This window comes from Macaca mulatta, chromosome 7, assembly GCF_049350105.2.
Source record: "Macaca mulatta isolate MMU2019108-1 chromosome 7, T2T-MMU8v2.0, whole genome shotgun sequence".
In the NCBI taxonomy this organism is placed as follows: Eukaryota; Metazoa; Chordata; class Mammalia; order Primates; family Cercopithecidae; genus Macaca; species Macaca mulatta.
Genome location: NC_133412.1, coordinates 161,261,990 through 161,271,535, shown reverse-complemented (window position 1 = coordinate 161,271,535; position 9,546 = coordinate 161,261,990).

Genomic DNA, 9,546 nt, shown 5'->3' with positions numbered 1-9,546 from the left:
GGGGTACTGGTGTTAGAAGTTAACTTTGCATAGAAGTTTACATTTAAAAAATGTAACACAACACCCATTCTCCACATCAAGGAATGAGGACAGAGTCCTGATGAAAATGATATGGAAAAAATAACTAGAGCTGCCTTAAGCCCCACCTTGGTGCTCCCTGGATCAAGTCCATTGCTGCCCTTTGGGAATTTGGGCCCAGTTTTGTCATAGCGGTTGCTTTCTCTAAAGAAGCTGAGCATTCCGATTTTTACAGAATATGTTCTGGTGGTGGTGGTGATAGCTTAGACTGAGTGGGTAGAAAAGGCCTGTTGGATAAGATAATATTTGGGTACAGTCTTGAGGAAAGTGAGTGAGTGGGTCATAACGTAACAGGGCCAAGAGGCTTTCAGGAAAAAGAAAGGAGTACATAGCCCTGCAGCAGGAATGTGCTTACAAGGCAGTACATATGTTATTGCCCTGGAATGGAAGGAATGGGATGAAGAGTGTACACAGATGAGAGGAGGAGCAAGCAACAGAGCACGGAAGAATAGAGATGTCCAGTAATGGCTTTGGTGAGAGCACAGTGGGAGAAATAAGGGGAGCTTTGAACACAAGAGTAGCATGAGCCAACCTGGGTCTTAGAGGGTCTACTCTTGATGATGCTGTGAGGAGAATCATTAATAAAGGAATAGGAAGAGAACCAGTTAGAAAGCATATTGATTTGGATGAAGTTCAGTGGTGAGAGGAAAACCCAAATGATAGTGGCTTTAAATAGAAGTTAGTTTCTCTTTCTCTCTTACTTATAGATCCAGACATTAAACTCCAAAAGTAGATGACAGATCTGTTTCGCCAAGTCCTCAGGGACCCAAGACCTTCCAACTCGCTGCCATGAGTACAATAGAAAAGAATAAACATAAGGATGTATCCCTGTGGTCTAAGTGATCATCTCTGTACTGAAAAACAGGATGGAAGAAGAGATTAAAAAAAAAAAAAAAAAAAAGCAAGAAAGGATACCTTGGAGCTCTCTCTTAAGGAAGGTTCTATAGATGTTTCGGATTACATCCTCTTGGTTACACTAAGCTACAGGAAATGTTAGGAAATATAATCTACATTCTGGAAGACCAAGTACCCAGATGAAAATTGTATTTGCACAGGATATAGGGAGGGAACAAGCAGTTTTGTCCACAGGATACTATTGCAGTAATCCGAGTGGGAGGTGATGGTAAGGGGGTCATGAGAAGTGGTTAGATTCTGGATATGGTTTGAGGTGGAGGCAACAGGACATGATGATGCACTGGCTGTAGGATGTAAGGAAAAGTACAGCCAGAGATCATGAAGGTTAGGGCTTAGATAAATGAGAAATGGAGCTACTTTTATGGAGCAACCTTGAGGGTAAAAATAATCAGGAGTTTGATTTTGAGGAACGTTAATTTCAAGATAATAATGAGACACCCAAGTAGAGATGTCAAGAAGGCAGTTGGATATGCAAGCCCAGAGTTCAAAGGAGACATCTGGCTTAGACCTAGAAATTTGTGATCCATCTGCATAGATTGTGGTATGAAAGCCTATAACATTTGACAAAATCATCTGGAGAATGAGTGCAGATGGGAAAGAATCAACATAAGGACTGAGCTTGGGGCACTCCAACATTTAAGGGTTGGGGAGATAAGGAGGAGTGACCAGTAAGGAAAGCAAAGAACCAAAAAAGAATAGTCCCTGGAGAAAAAAATTATTTCAAGGAGTGAAAGGCACACTGTATCCAATAGTACTGACAGGATGAGTAAGCTGAAGATTAATAATTGGCCACTGGATTTTATAAGATAAGGATCACTGATGATCTTGATGTAAGTTGGTTTAAAAAAAATTTTTTTTGAGACAGAGTCTCGCTCTGTTGCCCAGGCTGAGGTGCAGTGGCACGAACACAGCTCATTGAAGCTTTGACCTCTTGGGCTTAGGCGATCCTTCTGCCTCGGCCTTCCCAGTAGCTGGGATCACAGGTGCACACAGTGAAATGGTGAGTATGAAAACCTGCCTGGAGTGGGCTCAAAAGAGAATGAAATTAGAGAAAGGAAGACAGTGAATATAGACAGTTATTTTCAGGAATATATGTATAAAAGATAGCAACAAAATAGGATGGTAGTTGCAAGATAATGCAAAGTCAATTTTTTGTTTTCTTGTTGTTTTGAAAGATGGGATATATATTAAGATGTTCTGTGTGTTAAGGGAAAGATCCAGCATAGAGGGAAATTTTGATAATGCAGGAGAGGAGAGAATTGTTGGAGTAGGATTCTTAAGTAGATAAGAGGAAATGTGCCCAGTGCACATATGGAGGTTTTGGCTTTAGAAAGGAGCACAGACAATTCACCCAGGAGGGATGGCAAATTACATAGGAACAGATGCAGGTAGGCAGTGAGGAAGTGTTGGGAATCAATGGAAATTTCCTCTGATTGCTTCTTTTTTCTTATTTAAGTAGAATTCTAACTCATCAACTGAGAAAGAAGAGTGGGGAGGAATTGGACAGTTGTGGAGAGAAGAGAAAGCATGAAATAGTTGTGCACTAGATCAAATGAATGAATGAATGAATGAACTCTGGAAATGCAGTGAGATTACTGGGCAGCACTATGGATTTATTTTGCATCAGCAGTCATGAGTTTAAAGTGAAACTAGCCACAGGAAGCTTGTGAGCATGGGCATAGGTAGAGTTGGATGAAACCAGAGCTGGGGTTTTGCCAGGAGAGTGCAACAGGGATGTCGAGGAAGAGAGACAAAGAGAGGAGAGGAGAGGCTGGGAGAGAAGAGATTGAGTGTATTTATTTAAAGTAGTCATAAGAAGGGACTGTTAATCTAATCTGACCAAGAGCGATGATCAGATTAGACAGTGTTAAGCTCTTAGATTCAATAGATCAACTACATACTTCCTTGGAAAGGTTGGCAAATTCTGCATAAATAGACATTGTTACTTTTACAGTGATGTATTAGAGTATTCTGAGCCACAGTCGAAATAAAACCTGAATTCCAGTGGCTTAAAGAACAAGAAGTTATTATAATAGGATTTGGATTGATGGCAGCACTCTTCCACAGTCACTTAGTGGTCACTATAGAGCCATTTGGGGATAGCTCTACCATCCTCAATATGTGGCATCTAGAAGTTTTACAAAGCTTTGCCACACCAATCAACCAGTAGAAAGAAAGGACATATTGGGATAGGTGTGAGGTTTGAGTGGCCCAAATGTAGAGGTGACATATGTCACTGCAATCATATTTCACTGAAGAAAACTTGGTCACTTCACTGCAAGGGAGGTTGAGAAATGCAGTTTAGCTCTGCACTAGAAATAAGGGGAGAATGGATTTTTAGTAGGTAGTTAGCAACCTCTATCATAGTTAGCCCCTTTTGCTGCTATCATCCTTTACATAAAACATATGTACATACTACTCTAGGGAGAAAACCCAAAATTCTGCCCACTATTGAATTTATCTCAAGGTCTAGGATCTCCAAATGATGCTCTGGCCTCTTCTAAAGTCCAGATACAGTTCCTTAAAGTTCAGCATCCTTTGAACTAAAAGACAAGTTATCTTTGCTCCATCTGCCTATTCAATACACAGAAGTGGACTGGTTAACCACAATAAAAATGCCTAAAGAATTCCCTGGTCCAGAGCAATGATGGAATCCTGTAGGGTAGGTATCGCAAAGATCCCCAAGCCCTAGAAGAAAATGTTTTGATAGATCCTGGGTCTGTCCTCTGCAAGGAACTTTCTTCCTCATTTTCCTCTGTCTCTTGGCTCTGCCCTCCTGGAGAATATTTTTGCCCATCAGCCTCCATGGACCCTTATATGGTGAATATCGAGGAATATGTTACTAGGAGTTGCACACCTTCCATAGCCCACTTTCTGCTCTTACTTAAGGGTAATTTTACAGATTCAAGCTTGTGGTTTCTTGGGCATTACAGTTTTCTCAAAAACGTGATAGGTATCTGACCTACTTGTTCCAGTCAGTTTCGTGTGCTTGTAAATAACCCCCAAATTCTTTTCTAGACCTGATCTAAGGTTTGTCTTCCTGGATCAGACCGTCTACTCCACCGTCATGGAATCCACAGTGAAGTCTAACGTAGCCTGTGTGGCAAAGCAACTTTATTGATATTATCTTTGCCACTTGGCTGGATCTCGCTCTCATTTTCTCTCTCTCTCTCTCTCTCTCTCTCTCTGTCTGTCTTTTTGTCTGCAAATCTTATCTTTTAGTATTTGAGGTATAGAACCCAAGAGTTTTTTCAGCCCCAAGAAGCTTTGTATTTTTTTTCCAGTTCCACTTTTGCTGGCAAACTAGCCAATTCTTGCTTGAGTTTATCTGTTTCCTGTAGTACTTGACTAAAAACAACAAATAGCAGTTGACATACGCTAATATTCCTACTCTTTTCAGCTGCTTTCCCTAAAGCCACAGACTCAATAGGTTCTTGGTCTACCTTCCAAGTAATCACAGATGATAATTTTTCAAGTATTTCATCCATGGATAACATGAGGCTTTTGCTGTCTAACCTCTCATAACCATTTTATTCCTGCCTTCAGTCTGAATGCTAAGCTAATATCTTCCATTTTAGATGTCTGTTATGGTGCTTACTTTTAGGTACTAGTTCTCATATGAAATAAGGAAGATGCCAAACACAGGGACCCATAACATCCAGTTGCTTACGAAAGATGTATTCCTCTCTCAAGGAGGAGGTTTAATCAGCAGCAACAGTGATACTGGTTTTCACAGATTCAGGTGTGCTAGTGAGTCTGCCATTTTCGACGCCTGGCTGCCAACATTGCCTCATGGTCATCATCGCACTCAGCCAAGAAAGAGAAGGAGGAGGAGGAGGAGCATAAGTGGGAGGTTTTAATGGGCTAGGCCTGGAAGTGGTGCATTTTATTTCTGTTCACATTCCATTAGTGAGAGCTTAGTCACATGGAATAATTTGCAAGGGAAATAGGAAAACCTGCTCCAGCCATGGGTCCAGGGAGGAAGAAACAGTGGATGTTGCACCCAGCTAGTGGTTTCTATCACACACAATAATAAAGGGTGATAACAAATTAAGGACACCAATTTTTCCTATAGGATGGCTTAATATCTCTGAAGTGTCATCATTATATTAGAAGAATTAGAGGGAGTTGTAAGATTTATAGATGGAACCAAGGGCTAAATGAAAGGGATTTTAAAAAATCAATGACTGGTGTCAGTTATAAGTGCTCAAGAAAGAGAAAAATTAGGATTAGATTTGATTTGCAGCAGTAGGAGAAGACGGGGAACAACTGTCTTTTGGAGGTTGTTGGAGTTTTCCATTTTTAGAAGTTGAGATTTCCTTTGTTTTGAGAAAACTCATTTAAGATTCGAGAGAGAAAAAGTCCCAATAGGGAAGCTATTTTAAAGGAGAAAACAGTGCACCATTCATCTTAATATACATTTCAGAATAAAAAGGTAATACTGTAGTGATGACATGAATTAACATGAGTTTTAACCCAAGTATACTTCTGAATGAAGAAATAATTTTTCCTTAAATATATAATTGGACTCAAATGATAGCATCCCTTATGTATTGCTACTTGTATTGAATAGTCCAGACTGTGATTCTTTTTCTGAGGTCCTGAGGTCAGATTATACCCCGTGAGTGAAGGTGGGAGTTTTCATGAAAGGAAATGGATGCTCCCACTCTCAATCATTCTTGTGTAGAGGCAAATGAATGGGCTTTATTCTTGGGAAGGGGCCGACTTCCCTCTCTCACTAATGTGAAAGAGTGGGAGAAGTAAGGTTAAGAGGCTGAGGGATTTGGCTGTGTGGGATTTGAACTAGTATTTCTTTCCTAGAACTCTAGGAAAGAAACATCTAGCAGGAGCTAGATGGAAATGCCAAGATTAAATTTTGGCTTGTGATCCCCCAAAGAAATTACTTTTAGTAGCACTTAGTAATGTTTTGAATATTATTTCTTAAGCATCCAATAAAGATTTTTTAGAAAACCTCTTTTATTATAAAATGAAACACAGATACAGAAAATTCCATAACACAAAATTACAGTTTAATGAATTACTGTAGGACAAGTACTCATATAAATACCACCGGGTCAAGAAATAGACTTTATGAGCTACCCAAGAAGCCCTCCACATACTTGGTTCCTCTTCCCTAAAATAAACCGCTATCTTGGTTTTTTATTGCAATCAATTCCCTTTTTAAAGAAATAGTTTGACCACCCAATTGTGCATTCATAAATGCTATGGTTTAATTTGGTCTCCTTTTAAAATTTGTCTTGTTTCTTTTCATCTAAAATTTCACCCCATGATCCTTTTTATCCTTTGTAAAGTATTTGTCGAAGAGTTTTTTCTTTTACCTATAGAGATTCTCATGATCTGGGTTTTGTTGATTATATCATTATGGTATAGTTTAACATGTTCCTCTGCCCTCTGTATTTCCTGTAAATTGGTAGTTTGATCAGATTCAGATTTGTTTGTGTATTTTGGCAAGACCATGGGTGATTGTGTTCTTTCATCAGGAGGCACAGACTGTCTAGTTGCCTTCCTTTGGCTGCTCAAGGCTTAGATATGTGAATTGATTATGAGCTGCAAAGTGGAGATTTCATTTCTTCTTAATTACCTGGAATCTTTCTATGAAGAGTCACTTCTCATCTACTATTTGATATCTGAGATAAAATTCATATAGAAAAGACAGGATGAATGCTTAATTCATTCTCCTTTGTTAGTTTTAAAGATAATGAGTTGTTTTCCCAAATCCTTCCCCAATCATTTTTAAGGATCACTATACTAATGGATTTAAATATATTATATATGTAGCAATCCTTGGCAGTTAATATTCTCAGAAAACTCAAATTGCTCATTTTTGGCCACAGAGAGCCTCTTCTAATTGATTCCTTTTGACGTGATGCTTATAGTATGAAAACACATTTCAGGATCATCCTGTGCATTTCCTACCACTGTCCTGAAATTAGTCATATCTCCAAGAAGCCCTCATTTAAAGGAATATAATGGGTGGTAGGGATGTTTCATGTTTCTGGATTGAGTTCTTGCTTCCAGAAATGCCCAGTTGGCAGGTGAAGGACCAATCCAATTTCCCTTGCATCCAGATTGTGATCTTGAAGTGAGGTGTCTTGAATTCAAATGAATACATATGTACTGATATGGTTTGGATATGTGTCCCTGCCCAAGACTCATGTCCAATTGTAATCACCAGTGTTGGATGTGGGGCCTGGTGGGAGGTGATTGGATTGTGGGAGCAGTTTTCATGAAAGGTTTAACATCATCCCCTTGGTACTGTGCTCATGATAGTGAATAAATTCTCATGAGATCCGGTTGTTTAAAAGTATGCAGCACCTCCCCGCTGTTTGCCCTCACTCTGTTTGCTCCTGCTCCTACAATGTGAGACCCCTTGATCTTCTTTGCCTTCTGCCATGATTGTAAGTTTCCTGAAGCAGAAGTTGCTATGCTTCCTGTACAGTCTGAAGAACTGTGAGCCAATTAAACCTCTTTTCTTTATAAATTACTCAGTCTCAGGTATTTCTTTATAGCAGTATGATAATGGACTAATACAGAAAACTGACACAGAGGAGTGGGACATTGTTATAAAGATAACTGAATATGTGGAAGGAACTATGGAACTGGGTAGCGAGCAAAGATTGGAAGAGTTTGGAGGGCTCAGAAGAAGACAGCACAATGAAGGAAAGTTTGAAACTTCCTAGAGACTGGTTGAATGGTTATGACTGAAATGCTGATAGTGACATGGACAGTGAAGGCCAGGCTGAGGATATCTCAGATGGAAATGAGGAACTTATTGGCAACTGGAGTAAAGATCACTTTTGCTATGCTTAGCAAAGAGATAGCTGCATTGTACCCCTGCCCTATGGATCAATGGAACTTTGAACTTGAGAGTAATGACTTAAGGTATCTGGTAGAAGAAATTTCTAAGCAGCAAAGCATTCAAGGTGTGACCTGGCTGCTTCTAAAAATGACATAAAACTTGAACTTACGTTTAAAAGGGAAGGAGAGCATAAATGTTTGGAAAATTTGCAGCCTGGCCTTGTGGTAGGAAAGAAAAACTTGTTTTCAGGGGAGGAATTCAAGCAGGCTGCAGAAATTGGCATAAAAAGAAGCTAAGTACTAATAGCCAGGACAATGGGGGAAAAGGCATTGAATGCATTTCAGAGACTTTTATGTCAGTCTCTCCTATCACAGGCCTGAAGGCCTGGGAGGACAGCATGGTTTTGTGGGGCAGGCCCAGGGCCTCACTGCTCTGTGCAGCCTCTAGACACTGTTCCCTGCATTCCAGCCACTCTAGCTCCCACCATGGCTAAAAGGGGCCCAGGTACAGCTGTGGGCACTGCTTCAGAGGGTGCAAGCCATGAGGCTTGGTGGATTCCACATGGTGTTAAGCCTTCGGGTGCACAGAATGCAAGAGTTAAATCTTGGGAGCCTCTGCCTAGATTTCAGAGGATATATGGAAGAGCTTGGATGTTCAGGCAAAAGCCTGCTGCAGATGCAGAGCCCTCATGGAGAACCTCTACTAGGGCAGTGGAGAGGGGAAATGTGGGGTTGGAGCCCCCATATGGAGTCCCCACTGAGGCACTGCCTAGTGGAGCTGTGAGAAGAGGGCTGCCATCTTCCAGACCTCAGAATGATAGATCCACCAGCAGCTTGCACTCTCAGCCTGGAAAAGCCACAGGCAGTTAACACCAGCCTGTGAGAGCAACTGTGAAGGTTGAACCTTGCAAAACCATAGGGGTGGAGAGGTCCAAGGCCTTGGGAGCCCACCCCTCATGCCAGTGTGCCCTAGATGTGAGACATGAAGTTAAAGGAGATTATTGGAGCTTTAAGCTTTAATGATTGCCCTGTTGGGCTTTGGACTTACATGGGGCCTGTAGCCCCTTTCTTTTGGCCAACTTCTCCCTTTTGGAATGGGAGTATTTACCCAATTTCTATACTCTCAGTACGTCTTGGAAGTAACTAATTTGGTTTTGGTTTTACAGGTTCATAGGTGGAGGGGACTTCTCTTGTCTCAGATGAGACTTTGGACTTTTGAGTTAATGCTGGAATGAGTTAAGACTTTGGGGATTACTAGGAAGGCATGATTGTATTTTGCAATGTTGGAAGGACATAAGATTTGAGAGGGGACAGAGGTGGAATGATATGGTTTGCATATATGTCCCCACCCAAATCTCATGTTCAATTGTTAACCTGGATATTGGAGGTGGGGCCTGATGAAGGGTGATTGGATCATGGGGGTGGTTTCTCATGAATGGTTTAGCACCATCCCCTTGGTGTTGTTCTAATGGTAATGAATGAATTATCATGAGATCTGGTTGGGGTTTGTTTTTTCTTTTTTTTCTTTTTTTGAGACAGAGTCTTGCTCTGTCACCCAGGTTGGAGTGCAGTGGTGCAATCTTGGCTCACTGCAACCTCTGCCTCCCAAGTTCAAGTGATTCTCCTGCCTCAGCCTCCTGAGTAGCGGGGATTACAGGCGCACACAACCACACCCAGCTAATTTTTTGTTTTTTTAGTAGAGACGAGGTTTCATCATGTTGTTCAGGGTGGTCT